The sequence below is a fragment of the Excalfactoria chinensis genome, chromosome 6 (assembly GCF_039878825.1).
Source record: "Excalfactoria chinensis isolate bCotChi1 chromosome 6, bCotChi1.hap2, whole genome shotgun sequence".
NCBI lineage: Eukaryota > Metazoa > Chordata > Aves > Galliformes > Phasianidae > Excalfactoria > Excalfactoria chinensis.
In genome coordinates this window covers 22,425,719-22,447,387 of record NC_092830.1, presented here as the reverse complement: position 1 = coordinate 22,447,387, position 21,669 = coordinate 22,425,719, and the positions used below count along the sequence as shown (strand labels likewise).

Genomic DNA, 21,669 nt, shown 5'->3' with positions numbered 1-21,669 from the left:
AGTTGATGTCAGGAACTCAAAGTGCCTCTGAGTTTATTTTCATCCATCCATTGCAGTTTTTGTATCTGGAATTCTCTGATGAGTCAGTCGTATCCACAAAACAGAGTAGTGGCCTCCTAAGCTAATCTATCTGAATTGTTCCCCTTCAGAAGGTAATATAAAATGGAGATGTAAGAATGTGAGAAATTCTCCAGCTGTTCCTCTCTACCTTCACTCAAAGATTTGCAAACTGATTTGTGATGGATCATGACCACAGGCAATAGGAAGAGTGATGGAACTGGAGGAATATGATCACTAATGTTATATGCTGTAACAAAATTACTGTCTTATAATATGATGAGGAGAACCTTAGTGATGATGATGTGTTAGCCTGAAAAATCCCTTCAGAGAATCATTGATATTGTGCTGCAGAAAACATGCTGCAATGCATAGCCATTACATGAGCATTTCCAACCATGGAGAGTAAATGAGTTATAAAATACAAGCAGCATTATAAAACAAACAAACAAACAAACAAACAAACAAAAAATCCTGAGTTGGTAAATGAATTGCATCCTTCCTACTTCAGATATCAGTTTCTTTCACCCTTTTTCCCCAGGTACTGAAGGGATTTTTGCTGTAGTGGGTGGGAGGCATCTCTGTGAAGAATTCCCTAGAAATATATATATTAGTTTTAATTACATCTGTGATCATCTGCTAGTCAGAAAGGAACACCAGATGTGTATGTGGCTGTTAAAAGGAAGACTGCAATGGAAAAATGGGTGCCCCACAGGCAGCTCTGCCAGGTGCCGCTTGTGAGGCGAAATCACCGGTGGGGGGGCTCCTCCCTGAGGGAACGAGCAGCACCGCCTGCGAGGGGGGCCGTGACCTCCAGGTGACCCCGGCCCGGCCCGCCTCGAAAAAGAAAGGGCGGGAAGGCTGAGGTGAGGAGAGAAGCGGCGGGAAGCGAAAGAGGCGGGAAGCGGCTGTGGAGTTCTGGGCTCCTATTGGCTGGCGGGACAGCTATATAAGGCGCGCGGGCGGACAGGTGCGTGACGAGATCTCCTCAGCGCGTGAGAGGCAACGGGGTGCGCTGAGAGGAAGACGACGAGAAGGACGAGGATGACGACAAGAGGTCTGCAGAGCTGAGGTACGGCGGAAATGGAGTGCAGTGAATTCGGGCGGAGGCTTGATGGGGAGGTACGAGCGGGCCGGAGAGGGGGATGGGGATGTAGTCGCGGCGAGCGAGGCCGCGTGGCGTTCTCCGACGGGGAGGGGGCCGGGGCCGCGTGGCGGTCTCCGACGGATGGGGGGGCGGCCGCGTGGCGGCCTCCGACGGGGGGTTGGGGGGGGCGGCTGCGAGGCGGTCACCGACGGAGGGTTGGGGGGGGGCGGCCGCGGCCGCGACTCGGGCTCCGACAGAGGGTTGGGGGGGGCGGCCGCGGCCGCGTCGCGGATTCTGACGGAGGTGGAGGGGGGCCGCCGCGGCCGTGTCGCGGGCTCCGACGGAGGGTTGGGGGGGGGGCGGCCGCGGCCGCGTCGAGGGCTCCGACGGAGGGTTGGGGGGGGGCGGCCGCGGCCGCGTCGAGGGCTCCGACGGAGGGTTGGGGGGGGCGGCCGCGGCCGCGTCGAGGGCTCCGACGGAGGGTTGGGGGGGGGCGGCCGCGGCCGCGTCGAGGGCTCCGATGGAGGGTTGGGGGGGGGCGGCCGCGGCCGCGTCGCGGGCTCCGACGGAGGGTTGGGGGGGGGCGGCCGCGGCCGCGTCGAGGGCTCCGACGGAGGGTTGGGGGGGGCGGCCGCGGCCGCGTCCCGGGCTCCGACGGAGGGTTGGGGGGGGGGCGGCCGCGGCTCGGGCTCCGACGGAGGGTTGGGGGGGGCGGACGCGGTCGCGTCGCGGGCTCCAACGGAGGGTTGGGGGGGGGGGGCGGCCGCGGCTCGGGCTCCGACGGAGGGTTGGGGGGGGCGGCTGCGAGGCGGTCACCGACGGAGGGTTGGGGGGGGGTGGCCGCGGCCGCGTCGCGGGCTCCGACAGAGGGTTGAGGGGGGGCGGACGCGGCCGCGTCGCGGGCTCCGACGGAGGGTTGGGGGGGGGCGGACGCGGCCGCGTCGCGGGCTCCGACGGAGGGTTGGGGGGGGGGCGGCAGTGTCGCGGACTCCGACGGGGTGGCCTTGTGAGTGCATTGCTGGGGGGGGCGGGGCGAGACGCACCGAGCTTGGTAAGCAGCCACGTGGAAGAGGATGGTACAAGCCTCAAACAAGCAGCTATAATAAAGTACATGTGTCTACTGATAGGATGTTGATCCATTAGAATGTGTTGTTTGTTTGTTATTTAATCTCGAATGGGATGGTGGGTATTTGGGAGGACTTGATAGACTCTGTATGGTTGCAAGGTGTGAAACAGTGAAATGCTGTTCTGATATTTAAGAAGTTAAAAGTGGTGATGAAGCTCTACATGAGAAAAGGTAGGATTCTCCAACAAAAAACCTAGGACTGAATATCAGATTCTTTATTCAATTTTAAAACAATCAGTGGTAATACAAGTTATAAGTTAGCAGTTACACTTCAAACTTCCAATGTGTATTGTGCAACAAAGAGGAGAAAAAGAACAAAAGATGAATTTATAAAACCAAGTATCATAAATAAAAAAGTAAAAAAGATGATCGCTGGTGATAACCTCCCAGATGCAAGTGGCACACTCAATTAAGAGAAATACAGAGTAGGAAAAAAAATTGACATCATATATAACAGTTGCTATATGGACAAGTGGAGTCTTACAAACTGAGGCAGAGCCCTTTGCAATGGAGGCAGTGGCTGAGGGTCCCCTGTAAGCAGGGAATCTGACTCTTTGGCAGCTGCTTTTTGAGTGCCCAGTCTCATTTGCCCAGACTGCCCGCCTCTGTGATCCCCCGCAGCACCTGCTGGAATTGTGAGTCAGTGAGGTGAGAAAAGCCTCTCCAAGTGTTTATTTGCGGGGATGAATTGGGGTGGGGTTGGGGGTTGCGAGTGCGTGGCATTCCTTGCCTGGCTTGCCATGTTCCTTTGCGGTGCTTTGTTTGCCTTTGCCTTCAGGTGGGGGGCTTGCCGCTGCGCTGGTGCAATGTTCTCCTTGCTTCTGTTTCAGGAGCGGCTGCAGAAGAAAGAAGCCAGTGGCGTGCGGACCTGGGAGTCAGAAGCCAGCAAGAAGAGGAAGCCGAAGCGTGCAGACGCGGGGGGGAAGGAGAAAGGCGCCCTGGGCAAAGCACCTGTCCTGTTAGCGGGGGCATAGTCACATTTGAGTCAAGCGTTGCCGGCGCCATAGTTGTCCAGGCCGGTTTTGTGCTGGGCGACCTGTCCCCTGTAATCAGGGCTCGGGTCTTTTTCTGTAGTTGGCCTTTTGCCTTGTTGCTCCTTTGGCTGCCTGGGGAGCGTGGCCCCCTGTAACGGAGGGCGAGTGCCACCTCTCCGCACCTGAGTGGGAAATGGAGCCCGCTGGACCCCGCGGCCACCCTGTAAGCAGGGTCGTGCCGCTTCCCTGCCCCTCTTCCTCTTCCCTGGCCCCTCGGCATCGTTGCCTGGAGGTGGCCCGTCAATGCGACGGCCCCGTACTCGGGGTGTGCGTCACGGCATTTGGCCTTTGGATTTACCTGGGAAGCCCCTTGGCACGTTGAGGTCTGTGGCCTCCGTGCAGGCTAGGGACAGGTCACAGGCTCTTGTCTGTTGCTCGTGGTTGCGGGTCTATTCCCAGGGATTGGCTGTGCCGCGTTGTCCTTCCCTTCCGGAAAGTCGTGCCTGTGTGTGCGTGTTCCCCTTCCTTTCCTTGTGCGTGTTTGTGGAGTGACTTGAGTGACTGATCTTACCCTTTAGGCCTCCACAAAGATGGCTGCAGCTTAGCTCCGACTTCCCGGGGCGGAACGGAGGACTTTGGTGCATGCCGCAGAAGGGATGTTCCCTCTTAGTGCCACGAGTGCGGCGAGTGTCCTGTCTTCCTTCCATTTACTTAGTTTGGGTTTGAGCCACGAGGTAGTTCTGTGGCCGAGGCCACCCTGTAGCCGGGGTTTGGGCCTGTCCTTGCACGGCCGCCTGTTCTGCTGGCGGCGTGACAGCCCCGTAGTCGGGGCGTGTGTCCCAAGCTTTCCCCGGCCCCCTGTCCCCCGAGCGGCCCACCCGCCCTGTAGTCAGGTGTGTGGTGTCAGTGGCGTTGCAGCCGGCTGCTCTAGTCATCCAGCTGGTGGGGATGACCCCTCCCTGTCCCGTCAGAGGGTGCAGGTTGAGGTTCTGTTTGTGTGTGTGGTGACCTCCCCGCTCGGCGGGTTGAGGTTGTTCCCTGGGCTCCCAAAAACAAGTTGTTGGTGGTGTTCTGCTGCTGCCGGGCGGGCCAGCCTGTAGCTCAGGCGTTGGCGGGAGCCTCGCGCTCCCCGGGGCTTCTTGAGGAGGGTGGGATGTGGGGGTACCGTCCTGTAGGCAGGGCTGCGTGTGCCCCCCGTGTGTGCTTGGTGAGCTGCGTTCTGAGAGACCCCCCCCGTACTCGGGCGGGTAGGTGGCCCCGGCCTTTCAGAGGCACGGGGCCACGAGATGTGGGGTTGGGCTCTGCGCCCTCCCTGGAATCAGGTCTGGGATCCCGACTGTGGCCCTTTGGCCGTGCCGCCCCGCTGCCTGGCTTCCGAGAGTTGTTCCTGCCGCTGGGGGGGAAACCGGGCTCTGTGGCTCCAGGGGTGTTGTGCACCAGCCTGTAATCAGGCTCCGGGTGCGTGAGCGCTAGTGCTCTGCTGGCAGCCTGTGTAGGTTGACCGCCCCGTTAGTGGGGTGCCGGACTGGGAGAGAAGGAGCCTCCCTCGGCCGTAGGGGTGGGGGCTGCCCTGTAATTCAGGGAGCAAGTGTGCCCCGCACTCCCGGGCCCTTTGCAATGGAGGCAGTGGCTGGGGGTCCCCTGTAAGCAGGGAAGCTGACTCTTTGGCCGCCGCTTTTTGTGTGCCCAGCCCCATTTGCCCACTCTGCCCGCCTCTGTGATCCCCCGCAGCACCGTCTGGAAGACCGCCGTGAGTCAGTAAGGTGAGAAAAGCCTCTCCAAGTGTTTTTTGCGGGGATGAATTGGGGTGGGGTTGGGGGTTGCGAGTGCGTGGCATTCCTTGCCTGGCTTGCCATGTTCCTTTGCGGTGCTTTGTTTGCCTTTGCCTTCAGGTGGGGGGGCTTGCCGCTGCGCTGGTGCAATGTTCTCCTTGCTTCTGTTTCAGGAGCGGCTGCAGAAGAAAGAAGCCAGCGGCGTGCGGACCTGGGAGTCAGAAGCCAGCAAGAAGAGGAAGCCGAAGCGTGCAGACGCGGGGGGGAAGGAGAAAGGCGCCCTGGGCAAAGCACCTGTCCTGTTAGCGGGGGCATAGTCACATTTGAGTCAAGCGTTGCCGGCGCCATAGTTGTCCAGGCCGGTTTTGTGCTGGGTGACCTGTCCCCTGTAATCAGGGCTCGGGTCTTTTTCTGTAGTTGGCCTTTTGCCTTGTTGCTCCTTTGGCTGCCTGGGGAGCGTGGCCCCCTGTAACGGAGGGCGAGTTCCACCTCTCCGCACCTGAGTGGGAAATGGAGCCCGCTGGACCCCGCGGCCACCCTGTAAGCAGGGTCGTGCCGCTTCCCTGCCCCTCTTCCTCTTCCCTGGCCCCTCGGCATCGTTGCCTGGAGGTGGCCCGTCAATGCGACGGCCCCGTACTCGGGGTGTGCGTCACGGCATTTGGCCTTTGGATTTACCTGGGAAGCCCCTTGGCACGTTGAGGTCTGTGGCCTCCGTGCAGGCTAGGGACAGGTCACAGGCTCTTGTCTGTTGCTCGTGGTTGCGGGTCTATTCCCAGGGATTGGCTGTGCCGCGTTGTCCTTCCCTTCCGGAAAGTCGTGCCTGTGTGTGCGTGTTCCCCTTCCTTTCCTTGTGCGTGTTTGTGGAGTGACTTGAGTGACTGATCTTACCCTTTAGGCCTCCACAAAGATGGCTGCAGCTTAGCTCCGACTTCCCGGGGCGGAACGGAGGACTTTGGTGCATGCCGCAGAAGGGATGTTCCCTCTTAGTGCCACGAGTGCGGCGAGTGTCCTGTCTTCCTTCCATTTACTTAGTTTGGGTTTGAGCCACGAGGTAGTTCTGTGGCCGAGGCCACCCTGTAGCCGGGGTTTGGGCCTGTCCTTGCACGGCCGCCTGTTCTGCTGGCGGCGTGACAGCCCCGTAGTCGGGGCGTGTGTCCCAAGCTTTCCCCGGCCCCCTGTCCCCCGAGCGGCCCACCCGCCCTGTAGTCAGGTGTGTGGTGTCAGTGGCGTTGCAGCCGGCTGCTCTAGTCATCCAGCTGGTGGGGATGACCCCTCCCTGTCCCGTCAGAGGGTGCAGGTTGAGGTTCTGTTTGTGTGTGTGGTGACCTCCCCGCTCGGCGGGTTGAGGTTGTTCCCTGGGCTCCCAAAAACAAGTTGTTGGTGGTGTTCTGCTGCTGCCGGGCGGGCCAGCCTGTAGCTCAGGCGTTGGCGGGAGCCTCGCGCTCCCCGGGGCTTCTTGAGGAGGGTGGGATGTGGGGGTACCGTCCTGTAGGCAGGGCTGCGTGTGCCCCCCGTGTGTGCTTGGTGAGCTGCGTTCTGAGAGACCCCCCCCGTACTCGGGCGGGTAGGTGGCCCCGGCCTTTCAGAGGCACGGGGCCACGAGATGTGGGGTTGGGCTCTGCGCCCTCCCTGGAATCAGGTCTGGGATCCCGACTGTGGCCCTTTGGCCGTGCCGCCCCGCTGCCTGGCTTCCGAGAGTTGTTCCTGCCGCTGGGGGGGAAACCGGGCTCTGTGGCTCCAGGGGTGTTGTGCACCAGCCTGTAATCAGGCTCCGGGTGCGTGAGCGCTAGTGCTCTGCTGGCAGCCTGTGTAGGTTGACCGCCCCGTTAGTGGGGTGCCGGACTGGGAGAGAAGGAGCCTCCCTCGGCCGTAGGGGTGGGGGCTGCCCTGTAATTCAGGGAGCAAGTGTGCCCCGCACTCCCGGGCCCTTTGCAATGGAGGCAGTGGCTGGGGGTCCCCTGTAAGCAGGGAAGCTGACTCTTTGGCCGCCGCTTTTTGTGTGCCCAGCCCCATTTGCCCACTCTGCCCGCCTCTGTGATCCCCCGCAGCACCGTCTGGAAGACCGCCGTGAGTCAGTAAGGTGAGAAAAGCCTCTCCAAGTGTTTTTTGCGGGGATGAATTGGGGTGGGGTTGGGGGTTGCGAGTGCGTGGCATTCCTTGCCTGGCTTGCCATGTTCCTTTGCGGTGCTTTGTTTGCCTTTGCCTTCAGGTGGGGGGGCTTGCCGCTGCGCTGGTGCAATGTTCTCCTTGCTTCTGTTTCAGGAGCGGCTGCAGAAGAAAGAAGCCAGCGGCGTGCGGACCTGGGAGTCAGAAGCCAGCAAGAAGAGGAAGCCGAAGCGTGCAGACGCGGGGGGGAAGGAGAAAGGCGCCCTGGGCAAAGCACCTGTCCTGTTAGCGGGGGCATAGTCACATTTGAGTCAAGCGTTGCCGGCGCCATAGTTGTCCAGGCCGGTTTTGTGCTGGGCGACCTGTCCCCTGTAATCAGGGCTCGGGTCTTTTTCTGTAGTTGGCCTTTTGCCTTGTTGCTCCTTTGGCTGCCTGGGGGGCGTGGCCCCCTGTAACGGAGGGCGAGTTCCACCTCTCCGCACCTGAGTGGGAAATGGAGCCCGCTGGACCCCGCGGCCACCCTGTAAGCAGGGTCGTGCCGCTTCCCTGCCCCTCTTCCTCTTCCCTGGCCCCTCGGCATCGTTGCCTGGAGGTGGCCCGTCAATGCGACGGCCCCGTACTCGGGGTGTGCGTCACGGCATTTGGCCTTTGGATTTACCTGGGAAGCCCCTTGGCACGTTGAGGTCTGTGGCCTCCGTGCAGGCTAGGGACAGGTCACAGGCTCTTGTCTGTTGCTCGTGGTTGCGGGTCTATTCCCAGGGATTGGCTGTGCCGCGTTGTCCTTCCCTTCCGGAAAGTCGTGCCTGTGTGTGCGTGTTCCCCTTCCTTTCCTTGTGCGTGTTTGTGGAGTGACTTGAGTGACTGATCTTACCCTTTAGGCCTCCACAAAGATGGCTGCAGCTTAGCTCCGACTTCCCGGGGCGGAACGGAGGACTTTGGTGCATGCCGCAGAAGGGATGTTCCCTCTTAGTGCCACGAGTGCGGCGAGTGTCCTGTCTTCCTTCCATTTACTTAGTTTGGGTTTGAGCCACGAGGTAGTTCTGTGGCCGAGGCCACCCTGTAGCCGGGGTTTGGGCCTGTCCTTGCACGGCCGCCTGTTCTGCTGGCGGCGTGACAGCCCCGTAGTCGGGGCGTGTGTCCCAAGCTTTCCCCGGCCCCCTGTCCCCCGAGCGGCCCACCCGCCCTGTAGTCAGGTGTGTGGTGTCAGTGGCGTTGCAGCCGGCTGCTCTAGTCATCCAGCTGGTGGGGATGACCCCTCCCTGTCCCGTCAGAGGGTGCAGGTTGAGGTTCTGTTTGTGTGTGTGGTGACCTCCCCGCTCGGCGGGTTGAGGTTGTTCCCTGGGCTCCCAAAAACAAGTTGTTGGTGGTGTTCTGCTGCTGCCGGGCGGGCCAGCCTGTAGCTCAGGCGTTGGCGGGAGCCTCGCGCTCCCCGGGGCTTCTTGAGGAGGGTGGGATGTGGGGGTACCGTCCTGTAGGCAGGGCTGCGTGTGCCCCCCGTGTGTGCTTGGTGAGCTGCGTTCTGAGAGACCCCCCCCGTACTCGGGCGGGTAGGTGGCCCCGGCCTTTCAGAGGCACGGGGCCACGAGATGTGGGGTTGGGCTCTGCGCCCTCCCTGGAATCAGGTCTGGGATCCCGACTGTGGCCCTTTGGCCGTGCCGCCCCGCTGCCTGGCTTCCGAGAGTTGTTCCTGCCGCTGGGGGGGAAACCGGGCTCTGTGGCTCCAGGGGTGTTGTGCACCAGCCTGTAATCAGGCTCCGGGTGCGTGAGCGCTAGTGCTCTGCTGGCAGCCTGTGTAGGTTGACCGCCCCGTTAGTGGGGTGCCGGACTGGGAGAGAAGGAGCCTCCCTCGGCCGTAGGGGTGGGGGCTGCCCTGTAATTCAGGGAGCAAGTGTGCCCCGCACTCCCGGGCCCTTTGCAATGGAGGCAGTGGCTGGGGGTCCCCTGTAAGCAGGGAAGCTGACTCTTTGGCCGCCGCTTTTTGTGTGCCCAGCCCCATTTGCCCACTCTGCCCGCCTCTGTGATCCCCCGCAGCACCGTCTGGAAGACCGCCGTGAGTCAGTAAGGTGAGAAAAGCCTCTCCAAGTGTTTTTTGCGGGGATGAATTGGGGTGGGGTTGGGGGTTGCGAGTGCGTGGCATTCCTTGCCTGGCTTGCCATGTTCCTTTGCGGTGCTTTGTTTGCCTTTGCCTTCAGGTGGGGGGGCTTGCCGCTGCGCTGGTGCAATGTTCTCCTTGCTTCTGTTTCAGGAGCGGCTGCAGAAGAAAGAAGCCAGCGGCGTGCGGACCTGGGAGTCAGAAGCCAGCAAGAAGAGGAAGCCGAAGCGTGCAGACGCGGGGGGGAAGGAGAAAGGCGCCCTGGGCAAAGCACCTGTCCTGTTAGCGGGGGCATAGTCACATTTGAGTCAAGCGTTGCCGGCGCCATAGTTGTCCAGGCCGGTTTTGTGCTGGGCGACCTGTCCCCTGTAATCAGGGCTCGGGTCTTTTTCTGTAGTTGGCCTTTTGCCTTGTTGCTCCTTTGGCTGCCTGGGGGGCGTGGCCCCCTGTAACGGAGGGCGAGTGCCACCTCTCCGCACCTGAGTGGGAAATGGAGCCCGCTGGACCCCGCGGCCACCCTGTAAGCAGGGTCGTGCCGCTTCCCTGCCCCTCTTCCTCTTCCCTGGCCCCTCGGCATCGTTGCCTGGAGGTGGCCCGTCAATGCGACGGCCCCGTACTCGGGGTGTGCGTCACGGCATTTGGCCTTTGGATTTACCTGGGAAGCCCCTTGGCACGTTGAGGTCTGTGGCCTCCGTGCAGGCTAGGGACAGGTCACAGGCTCTTGTCTGTTGCTCGTGGTTGCGGGTCTATTCCCAGGGATTGGCTGTGCCGCGTTGTCCTTCCCTTCCGGAAAGTCGTGCCTGTGTGTGCGTGTTCCCCTTCCTTTCCTTGTGCGTGTTTGTGGAGTGACTTGAGTGACTGATCTTACCCTTTAGGCCTCCACAAAGATGGCTGCAGCTTAGCTCCGACTTCCCGGGGCGGAACGGAGGACTTTGGTGCATGCCGCAGAAGGGATGTTCCCTCTTAGTGCCACGAGTGCGGCGAGTGTCCTGTCTTCCTTCCATTTACTTAGTTTGGGTTTGAGCCACGAGGTAGTTCTGTGGCCGAGGCCACCCTGTAGCCGGGGTTTGGGCCTGTCCTTGCACGGCCGCCTGTTCTGCTGGCGGCGTGACAGCCCCGTAGTCGGGGCGTGTGTCCCAAGCTTTCCCCGGCCCCCTGTCCCCCGAGCGGCCCACCCGCCCTGTAGTCAGGTGTGTGGTGTCAGTGGCGTTGCAGCCGGCTGCTCTAGTCATCCAGCTGGTGGGGATGACCCCTCCCTGTCCCGTCAGAGGGTGCAGGTTGAGGTTCTGTTTGTGTGTGTGGTGACCTCCCCGCTCGGCGGGTTGAGGTTGTTCCCTGGGCTCCCAAAAACAAGTTGTTGGTGGTGTTCTGCTGCTGCCGGGCGGGCCAGCCTGTAGCTCAGGCGTTGGCGGGAGCCTCGCGCTCCCCGGGGCTTCTTGAGGAGGGTGGGATGTGGGGGTACCGTCCTGTAGGCAGGGCTGCGTGTGCCCCCCGTGTGTGCTTGGTGAGCTGCGTTCTGAGAGACCCCCCCCGTACTCGGGCGGGTAGGTGGCCCCGGCCTTTCAGAGGCACGGGGCCACGAGATGTGGGGTTGGGCTCTGCGCCCTCCCTGGAATCAGGTCTGGGATCCCGACTGTGGCCCTTTGGCCGTGCCGCCCCGCTGCCTGGCTTCCGAGAGTTGTTCCTGCCGCTGGGGGGGAAACCGGGCTCTGTGGCTCCAGGGGTGTTGTGCACCAGCCTGTAATCAGGCTCCGGGTGCGTGAGCGCTAGTGCTCTGCTGGCAGCCTGTGTAGGTTGACCGCCCCGTTAGTGGGGTGCCGGACTGGGAGAGAAGGAGCCTCCCTCGGCCGTAGGGGTGGGGGCTGCCCTGTAATTCAGGGAGCAAGTGTGCCCCGCACTCCCGGGCCCTTTGCAATGGAGGCAGTGGCTGGGGGTCCCCTGTAAGCAGGGAAGCTGACTCTTTGGCCGCCGCTTTTTGTGTGCCCAGCCCCATTTGCCCACTCTGCCCGCCTCTGTGATCCCCCGCAGCACCGTCTGGAAGACCGCCGTGAGTCAGTAAGGTGAGAAAAGCCTCTCCAAGTGTTTTTTGCGGGGATGAATTGGGGTGGGGTTGGGGGTTGCGAGTGCGTGGCATTCCTTGCCTGGCTTGCCATGTTCCTTTGCGGTGCTTTGTTTGCCTTTGCCTTCAGGTGGGGGGGCTTGCCGCTGCGCTGGTGCAATGTTCTCCTTGCTTCTGTTTCAGGAGCGGCTGCAGAAGAAAGAAGCCAGCGGCGTGCGGACCTGGGAGTCAGAAGCCAGCAAGAAGAGGAAGCCGAAGCGTGCAGACGCGGGGGGGAAGGAGAAAGGCGCCCTGGGCAAAGCACCTGTCCTGTTAGCGGGGGCATAGTCACATTTGAGTCAAGCGTTGCCGGCGCCATAGTTGTCCAGGCCGGTTTTGTGCTGGGCGACCTGTCCCCTGTAATCAGGGCTCGGGTCTTTTTCTGTAGTTGGCCTTTTGCCTTGTTGCTCCTTTGGCTGCCTGGGGGGCGTGGCCCCCTGTAACGGAGGGCGAGTGCCACCTCTCCGCACCTGAGTGGGAAATGGAGCCCGCTGGACCCCGCGGCCACCCTGTAAGCAGGGTCGTGCCGCTTCCCTGCCCCTCTTCCTCTTCCCTGGCCCCTCGGCATCGTTGCCTGGAGGTGGCCCGTCAATGCGACGGCCCCGTACTCGGGGTGTGCGTCACGGCATTTGGCCTTTGGATTTACCTGGGAAGCCCCTTGGCACGTTGAGGTCTGTGGCCTCCGTGCAGGCTAGGGACAGGTCACAGGCTCTTGTCTGTTGCTCGTGGTTGCGGGTCTATTCCCAGGGATTGGCTGTGCCGCGTTGTCCTTCCCTTCCGGAAAGTCGTGCCTGTGTGTGCGTGTTCCCCTTCCTTTCCTTGTGCGTGTTTGTGGAGTGACTTGAGTGACTGATCTTACCCTTTAGGCCTCCACAAAGATGGCTGCAGCTTAGCTCCGACTTCCCGGGGCGGAACGGAGGACTTTGGTGCATGCCGCAGAAGGGATGTTCCCTCTTAGTGCCACGAGTGCGGCGAGTGTCCTGTCTTCCTTCCATTTACTTAGTTTGGGTTTGAGCCACGAGGTAGTTCTGTGGCCGAGGCCACCCTGTAGCCGGGGTTTGGGCCTGTCCTTGCACGGCCGCCTGTTCTGCTGGCGGCGTGACAGCCCCGTAGTCGGGGCGTGTGTCCCAAGCTTTCCCCGGCCCCCTGTCCCCCGAGCGGCCCACCCGCCCTGTAGTCAGGTGTGTGGTGTCAGTGGCGTTGCAGCCGGCTGCTCTAGTCATCCAGCTGGTGGGGATGACCCCTCCCTGTCCCGTCAGAGGGTGCAGGTTGAGGTTCTGTTTGTGTGTGTGGTGACCTCCCCGCTCGGCGGGTTGAGGTTGTTCCCTGGGCTCCCAAAAACAAGTTGTTGGTGGTGTTCTGCTGCTGCCGGGCGGGCCAGCCTGTAGCTCAGGCGTTGGCGGGAGCCTCGCGCTCCCCGGGGCTTCTTGAGGAGGGTGGGATGTGGGGGTACCGTCCTGTAGGCAGGGCTGCGTGTGCCCCCCGTGTGTGCTTGGTGAGCTGCGTTCTGAGAGACCCCCCCCGTACTCGGGCGGGTAGGTGGCCCCGGCCTTTCAGAGGCACGGGGCCACGAGATGTGGGGTTGGGCTCTGCGCCCTCCCTGGAATCAGGTCTGGGATCCCGACTGTGGCCCTTTGGCCGTGCCGCCCCGCTGCCTGGCTTCCGAGAGTTGTTCCTGCCGCTGGGGGGGAAACCGGGCTCTGTGGCTCCAGGGGTGTTGTGCACCAGCCTGTAATCAGGCTCCGGGTGCGTGAGCGCTAGTGCTCTGCTGGCAGCCTGTGTAGGTTGACCGCCCCGTTAGTGGGGTGCCGGACTGGGAGAGAAGGAGCCTCCCTCGGCCGTAGGGGTGGGGGCTGCCCTGTAATTCAGGGAGCAAGTGTGCCCCGCACTCCCGGGCCCTTTGCAATGGAGGCAGTGGCTGGGGGTCCCCTGTAAGCAGGGAAGCTGACTCTTTGGCCGCCGCTTTTTGTGTGCCCAGCCCCATTTGCCCACTCTGCCCGCCTCTGTGATCCCCCGCAGCACCGTCTGGAAGACCGCCGTGAGTCAGTAAGGTGAGAAAAGCCTCTCCAAGTGTTTTTTGCGGGGATGAATTGGGGTGGGGTTGGGGGTTGCGAGTGCGTGGCATTCCTTGCCTGGCTTGCCATGTTCCTTTGCGGTGCTTTGTTTGCCTTTGCCTTCAGGTGGGGGGGCTTGCCGCTGCGCTGGTGCAATGTTCTCCTTGCTTCTGTTTCAGGAGCGGCTGCAGAAGAAAGAAGCCAGCGGCGTGCGGACCTGGGAGTCAGAAGCCAGCAAGAAGAGGAAGCCGAAGCGTGCAGACGCGGGGGGGAAGGAGAAAGGCGCCCTGGGCAAAGCACCTGTCCTGTTAGCGGGGGCATAGTCACATTTGAGTCAAGCGTTGCCGGCGCCATAGTTGTCCAGGCCGGTTTTGTGCTGGGCGACCTGTCCCCTGTAATCAGGGCTCGGGTCTTTTTCTGTAGTTGGCCTTTTGCCTTGTTGCTCCTTTGGCTGCCTGGGGGGCGTGGCCCCCTGTAACGGAGGGCGAGTGCCACCTCTCCGCACCTGAGTGGGAAATGGAGCCCGCTGGACCCCGCGGCCACCCTGTAAGCAGGGTCGTGCCGCTTCCCTGCCCCTCTTCCTCTTCCCTGGCCCCTCGGCATCGTTGCCTGGAGGTGGCCCGTCAATGCGACGGCCCCGTACTCGGGGTGTGCGTCACGGCATTTGGCCTTTGGATTTACCTGGGAAGCCCCTTGGCACGTTGAGGTCTGTGGCCTCCGTGCAGGCTAGGGACAGGTCACAGGCTCTTGTCTGTTGCTCGTGGTTGCGGGTCTATTCCCAGGGATTGGCTGTGCCGCGTTGTCCTTCCCTTCCGGAAAGTCGTGCCTGTGTGTGCGTGTTCCCCTTCCTTTCCTTGTGCGTGTTTGTGGAGTGACTTGAGTGACTGATCTTACCCTTTAGGCCTCCACAAAGATGGCTGCAGCTTAGCTCCGACTTCCCGGGGCGGAACGGAGGACTTTGGTGCATGCCGCAGAAGGGATGTTCCCTCTTAGTGCCACGAGTGCGGCGAGTGTCCTGTCTTCCTTCCATTTACTTAGTTTGGGTTTGAGCCACGAGGTAGTTCTGTGGCCGAGGCCACCCTGTAGCCGGGGTTTGGGCCTGTCCTTGCACGGCCGCCTGTTCTGCTGGCGGCGTGACAGCCCCGTAGTCGGGGCGTGTGTCCCAAGCTTTCCCCGGCCCCCTGTCCCCCGAGCGGCCCACCCGCCCTGTAGTCAGGTGTGTGGTGTCAGTGGCGTTGCAGCCGGCTGCTCTAGTCATCCAGCTGGTGGGGATGACCCCTCCCTGTCCCGTCAGAGGGTGCAGGTTGAGGTTCTGTTTGTGTGTGTGGTGACCTCCCCGCTCGGCGGGTTGAGGTTGTTCCCTGGGCTCCCAAAAACAAGTTGTTGGTGGTGTTCTGCTGCTGCCGGGCGGGCCAGCCTGTAGCTCAGGCGTTGGCGGGAGCCTCGCGCTCCCCGGGGCTTCTTGAGGAGGGTGGGATGTGGGGGTACCGTCCTGTAGGCAGGGCTGCGTGTGCCCCCCGTGTGTGCTTGGTGAGCTGCGTTCTGAGAGACCCCCCCCGTACTCGGGCGGGTAGGTGGCCCCGGCCTTTCAGAGGCACGGGGCCACGAGATGTGGGGTTGGGCTCTGCGCCCTCCCTGGAATCAGGTCTGGGATCCCGACTGTGGCCCTTTGGCCGTGCCGCCCCGCTGCCTGGCTTCCGAGAGTTGTTCCTGCCGCTGGGGGGGAAACCGGGCTCTGTGGCTCCAGGGGTGTTGTGCACCAGCCTGTAATCAGGCTCCGGGTGCGTGAGCGCTAGTGCTCTGCTGGCAGCCTGTGTAGGTTGACCGCCCCGTTAGTGGGGTGCCGGACTGGGAGAGAAGGAGCCTCCCTCGGCCGTAGGGGTGGGGGCTGCCCTGTAATTCAGGGAGCAAGTGTGCCCCGCACTCCCGGGCCCTTTGCAATGGAGGCAGTGGCTGGGGGTCCCCTGTAAGCAGGGAAGCTGACTCTTTGGCCGCCGCTTTTTGTGTGCCCAGCCCCATTTGCCCACTCTGCCCGCCTCTGTGATCCCCCGCAGCACCGTCTGGAAGACCGCCGTGAGTCAGTAAGGTGAGAAAAGCCTCTCCAAGTGTTTTTTGCGGGGATGAATTGGGGTGGGGTTGGGGGTTGCGAGTGCGTGGCATTCCTTGCCTGGCTTGCCATGTTCCTTTGCGGTGCTTTGTTTGCCTTTGCCTTCAGGTGGGGGGGCTTGCCGCTGCGCTGGTGCAATGTTCTCCTTGCTTCTGTTTCAGGAGCGGCTGCAGAAGAAAGAAGCCAGCGGCGTGCGGACCTGGGAGTCAGAAGCCAGCAAGAAGAGGAAGCCGAAGCGTGCAGACGCGGGGGGGAAGGAGAAAGGCGCCCTGGGCAAAGCACCTGTCCTGTTAGCGGGGGCATAGTCACATTTGAGTCAAGCGTTGCCGGCGCCATAGTTGTCCAGGCCGGTTTTGTGCTGGGCGACCTGTCCCCTGTAATCAGGGCTCGGGTCTTTTTCTGTAGTTGGCCTTTTGCCTTGTTGCTCCTTTGGCTGCCTGGGGGGCGTGGCCCCCTGTAACGGAGGGCGAGTGCCACCTCTCCGCACCTGAGTGGGAAATGGAGCCCGCTGGACCCCGCGGCCACCCTGTAAGCAGGGTCGTGCCGCTTCCCTGCCCCTCTTCCTCTTCCCTGGCCCCTCGGCATCGTTGCCTGGAGGTGGCCCGTCAATGCGACGGCCCCGTACTCGGGGTGTGCGTCACGGCATTTGGCCTTTGGATTTACCTGGGAAGCCCCTTGGCACGTTGAGGTCTGTGGCCTCCGTGCAGGCTAGGGACAGGTCACAGGCTCTTGTCTGTTGCTCGTGGTTGCGGGTCTATTCCCAGGGATTGGCTGTGCCGCGTTGTCCTTCCCTTCCGGAAAGTCGTGCCTGTGTGTGCGTGTTCCCCTTCCTTTCCTTGTGCGTGTTTGTGGAGTGACTTGAGTGACTGATCTTACCCTTTAGGCCTCCACAAAGATGGCTGCAGCTTAGCTCCGACTTCCCGGGGCGGAACGGAGGACTTTGGTGCATGCCGCAGAAGGGATGTTCCCTCTTAGTGCCACGAGTGCGGCGAGTGTCCTGTCTTCCTTCCATTTACTTAGTTTGGGTTTGAGCCACGAGGTAGTTCTGTGGCCGAGGCCACCCTGTAGCCGGGGTTTGGGCCTGTCCTTGCACGGCCGCCTGTTCTGCTGGCGGCGTGACAGCCCCGTAGTCGGGGCGTGTGTCCCAAGCTTTCCCCGGCCCCCTGTCCCCCGAGCGGCCCACCCGCCCTGTAGTCAGGTGTGTGGTGTCAGTGGCGTTGCAGCCGGCTGCTCTAGTCATCCAGCTGGTGGGGATGACCCCTCCCTGTCCCGTCAGAGGGTGCAGGTTGAGGTTCTGTTTGTGTGTGTGGTGACCTCCCCGCTCGGCGGGTTGAGGTTGTTCCCTGGGCTCCCAAAAACAAGTTGTTGGTGGTGTTCTGCTGCTGCCGGGCGGGCCAGCCTGTAGCTCAGGCGTTGGCGGGAGCCTCGCGCTCCCCGGGGCTTCTTGAGGAGGGTGGGATGTGGGGGTACCGTCCTGTAGGCAGGGCTGCGTGTGCCCCCCGTGTGTGCTTGGTGAGCTGCGTTCTGAGAGACCCCCCCCGTACTCGGGCGGGTAGGTGGCCCCGGCCTTTCAGAGGCACGGGGCCACGAGATGTGGGGTTGGGCTCTGCGCCCTCCCTGGAATCAGGTCTGGGATCCCGACTGTGGCCCTTTGGCCGTGCCGCCCCGCTGCCTGGCTTCCGAGAGTTGTTCCTGCCGCTGGGGGGGAAACCGGGCTCTGTGGCTCCAGGGGTGTTGTGCACCAGCCTGTAATCAGGCTCCGGGTGCGTGAGCGCTAGTGCTCTGCTGGCAGCCTGTGTAGGTTGACCGCCCCGTTAGTGGGGTGCCGGACTGGGAGAGAAGGAGCCTCCCTCGGCCGTAGGGGTGGGGGCTGCCCTGTAATTCAGGGAGCAAGTGTGCCCCGCACTCCCGGGCCCTTTGCAATGGAGGCAGTGGCTGGGGGTCCCCTGTAAGCAGGGAAGCTGACTCTTTGGCCGCCGCTTTTTGTGTGCCCAGCCCCATTTGCCCACTCTGCCCGCCTCTGTGATCCCCCGCAGCACCGTCTGGAAGACCGCCGTGAGTCAGTAAGGTGAGAAAAGCCTCTCCAAGTGTTTTTTGCGGGGATGAATTGGGGTGGGGTTGGGGGTTGCGAGTGCGTGGCATTCCTTGCCTGGCTTGCCATGTTCCTTTGCGGTGCTTTGTTTGCCTTTGCCTTCAGGTGGGGGGGCTTGCCGCTGCGCTGGTGCAATGTTCTCCTTGCTTCTGTTTCAGGAGCGGCTGCAGAAGAAAGAAGCCAGCGGCGTGCGGACCTGGGAGTCAGAAGCCAGCAAGAAGAGGAAGCCGAAGCGTGCAGACGCGGGGGGGAAGGAGAAAGGCGCCCTGGGCAAAGCACCTGTCCTGTTAGCGGGGGCATAGTCACATTTGAGTCAAGCGTTGCCGGCGCCATAGTTGTCCAGGCCGGTTTTGTGCTGGGCGACCTGTCCCCTGTAATCAGGGCTCGGGTCTTTTTCTGTAGTTGGCCTTTTGCCTTGTTGCTCCTTTGGCTGCCTGGGGGGCGTGGCCCCCTGTAACGGAGGGCGAGTGCCACCTCTCCGCACCTGAGTGGGAAATGGAGCCCGCTGGACCCCGCGGCCACCCTGTAAGCAGGGTCGTGCCGCTTCCCTGCCCCTCTTCCTCTTCCCTGGCCCCTCGGCATCGTTGCCTGGAGGTGGCCCGTCAATGCGACGGCCCCGTACTCGGGGTGTGCGTCACGGCATTTGGCCTTTGGATTTACCTGGGAAGCCCCTTGGCACGTTGAGGTCTGTGGCCTCCGTGCAGGCTAGGGACAGGTCACAGGCTCTTGTCTGTTGCTCGTGGTTGCGGGTCTATTCCCAGGGATTGGCTGTGCCGCGTTGTCCTTCCCTTCCGGAAAGTCGTGCCTGTGTGTGCGTGTTCCCCTTCCTTTCCTTGTGCGTGTTTGTGGAGTGACTTGAGTGACTGATCTTACCCTTTAGGCCTCCACAAAGATGGCTGCAGCTTAGCTCCGACTTCCCGGGGCGGAACGGAGGACTTTGGTGCATGCCGCAGAAGGGATGTTCCCTCTTAGTGCCACGAGTGCGGCGAGTGTCCTGTCTTCCTTCCATTTACTTAGTTTGGGTTTGAGCCACGAGGTAGTTCTGTGGCCGAGGCCACCCTGTAGCCGGGGTTTGGGCCTGTCCTTGCACGGCCGCCTGTTCTGCTGGCGGCGTGACAGCCCCGTAGTCGGGGCGTGTGTCCCAAGCTTTCCCCGGCCCCCTGTCCCCCGAGCGGCCCACCCGCCCTGTAGTCAGGTGTGTGGTGTCAGTGGCGTTGCAGCCGGCTGCTCTAGTCATCCAGCTGGTGGGGATGACCCCTCCCTGTCCCGTCAGAGGGTGCAGGTTGAGGTTCTGTTTGTGTGTGTGGTGACCTCCCCGCTCGGCGGGTTGAGGTTGTTCCCTGGGCTCCCAAAAACAAGTTGTTGGTGGTGTTCTGCTGCTGCCGGGCGGGCCAGCCTGTAGCTCAGGCGTTGGCGGGAGCCTCGCGCTCCCCGGGGCTTCTTGAGGAGGGTGGGATGTGGGGGTACCGTCCTGTAGGCAGGGCTGCGTGTGCCCCCCGTGTGTGCTTGGTGAGCTGCGTTCTGAGAGACCCCCCCCGTACTCGGGCGGGTAGGTGGCCCCGGCCTTTCAGAGGCACGGGGCCACGAGATGTGGGGTTGGGCTCTGCGCCCTCCCTGGAATCAGGTCTGGGATCCCGACTGTGGCCCTTTGGCCGTGCCGCCCCGCTGCCTGGCTTCCGAGAGTTGTTCCTGCCGCTGGGGGGGAAACCGGGCTCTGTGGCTCCAGGGGTGTTGTGCACCAGCCTGTAATCAGGCTCCGGGTGCGTGAGCGCTAGTGCTCTGCTGGCAGCCTGTGTAGGTTGACCGCCCCGTTAGTGGGGTGCCGGACTGGGAGAGAAGGAGCCTCCCTCGGCCGTAGGGGTGGGGGCTGCCCTGTAATTCAGGGAGCAAGTGTGCCCCGCACTCCCGGGCCCTTTGCAATGGAGGCAGTGGCTGGGGGTCCCCTGTAAGCAGGGAAGCTGACTCTTTGGCCGCCGCTTTTTGTGTGCCCAGCCCCATTTGCCCACTCTGCCCGCCTCTGTGATCCCCCGCAGCACCGTCTGGAAGACCGCCGTGAGTCAGTAAGGTGAGAAAAGCCTCTCCAAGTGTTTTTTGCGGGGATGAATTGGGGTGGGGTTGGGGGTTGCGAGTACGTGGCATTCCTTGCCTGGCTTGCCATGTTCCTTTGCGGTGCTTTGTTTGCCTTTGCCTTCAGGTGGGGGGGCTTGCCGCTGCGCTGGTGCAATGTTCTCCTTGCTTCTGTTTCAGGAGCGGCTGCAGAAGAAAGAAGCCAGCGGCGTGCGGACCTGGGAGTCAGAAGCCAACAGGATGTTCTGACTGCTTGCTGTGAATTTCATTGCTTTCACAGTTTGGACCCTTATTTTTTATGTGTGTGTAAGGCTTCGTCTCTCGCCTTTGAGAAATTTTTCTCCTGAGATTAAATTTATTTATTTTGGCGTTCTGGTGCTTTCTTCTTTTAATCTTCTGCAGGTACGGATGTTTGGTAGTACATTAAGTCTTTGGTATCTTTAAGCCTTTTTTTTTTTTTTTTTTTTTTTTTTTTTTTGCCCTGGATCAATTTCCTGCCATACTCTATCACTGAAGCAGAACGGCAGGTTTTGGAACTAACTTCAAGGATGAATGATCTCAATTCACCCTGCCTCTAGCAGTGCCGTTAACATTCTTGTTTGGTTCTAAACAGGTTTCCCCATGGCCCCAGCCAACCTGGCCTTGAAGCTCTCCCATGACAGGGTTTCCCTCGCCTTTCTGGGCAGTTTGTTTCAGCGCTTCAGTACTTGCTGTAAATGACCCCTTGACTCCCATCCTAAATCTTCCTTCACCTTAAATCTAATTCCCCTTTTTCTGCTGTTCCCTATCCTTTTAAAGAGTTGACTTACCTCCTGTTCATAGGCTCCTTTTGTGTACTGCAAGGCTGCAGGTAGGTCACCCTGCAGCCTTATTTTCTCCAGCCTGAACAAGCCCTGCTCCTTTGTAGGGGTGTTGCTCCAGTCCCCTGATCATTTTTGTGGCCCTTCCCTGGACCCTCTACAACAGCTCTCTGTATTTTCCGCCTTCTTTGATTGGTGGCTTGGTGAAATTGATTCTCTAATGCTGTGGCTCATTTAGCGGGTAGTTTTTTTCCTATGCAGGTTTTGGCTCATTCCTCAGCTTCCCAGGGGAGAGATGAGACTTTGGGGGGGGGTGGGGGGCGGGTATGGAAAACTTGCTGTTGTCTAAGAAAGAGTGTGGGTTAAAAAGAGAGTTAAAACTATTCCAGCAACTGGGACATCTAGAAGAGCTAGAAGGATAAGTCACCAGAAAGGGAGTAGTAACGATATGTTTTGATAAGCATCTTAATGCTAAGACTGATACCTGAAATTAAGTTCTGAAGGTTCTGTGGTTGCTGTTGTAAATCCACTAAAACTTAAATGGGTATAAGTAGTCTGTGTACAAGCCTCAGTAATATTTCTGTAGCAATACACAAAGGGATAGTAATTGTTTTCCCAATATACATTTTTCTGAGCGAGTATCTGTAGCGTCCCACCTCGAATGTGTGGCTCAGCTCATACCTCACACTGAGATCTGTATTCCACCTGTATGCTGTTTTAGTTCATCTTTTCAAAGGGAACTGTAATCTTTCAGGACTTGTTTCATCATTTATTTATTTTTTTCAGTTAGAAGGAAGAAAACCACTCTTGCCTGCAGGTACACAGAGCACACTGAAAAGATCGGACTGTCAGACTTCCTGCATAATTTAGAATCTAGGCAGAAGGAGGGTCATACTTTTTTGAAGATGAACTATAAAATGAGAATGTTAAACTGAGTGTATTAATTTCTACAGTCTGACAGTCTCAGTGACTCCTCGATAAACGAATTGTCTTCATTTGATGGCTTATGTAGAAAAATGAGTTTATAAGTAGTAGGTCTTGAAAAGTTGGAGTTAATCCTAGAGACGATCCTGTATGTTCTAGCAGACTAGATAGACAGAAATTATGTGTGTGGGAGCAATGTCTTTGCATTCTACATATATCCCAGATGCGTACTGAGTAGCCACATGATGCTAGACTTGTCAGAGCCTGACTTGTAAGGGGAAATCACCATATATATTGAAAAGAAAATAGAAAA

General features: G+C 60.4%; 2 long non-coding RNA genes across 2 annotated transcripts; both read left to right on the top strand.

The window, feature by feature from the left end:
• Positions 1 to 922: 922 nt before the first annotated feature.
• LOC140254084 (uncharacterized) lies at positions 923 to 5,384 on the top strand. Its single transcript, XR_011904048.1, has 3 exons — positions 923 to 1,129; positions 3,101 to 5,007; positions 5,190 to 5,384. It is a non-coding gene; the product is annotated as an uncharacterized lncRNA (long non-coding RNA).
• Positions 5,385 to 7,604: 2,220 nt separating this feature from the next.
• LOC140254383 (uncharacterized) lies at positions 7,605 to 19,863 on the top strand. The gene is made up of 7 exons (XR_011904183.1): positions 7,605 to 9,185; positions 9,368 to 11,274; positions 11,457 to 13,363; positions 13,546 to 15,452; positions 15,635 to 17,541; positions 17,724 to 19,630; positions 19,813 to 19,863. It is a non-coding gene; the product is annotated as an uncharacterized lncRNA (long non-coding RNA).
• The last annotated feature ends 1,806 nt before the right edge of the window (positions 19,864 to 21,669 follow it).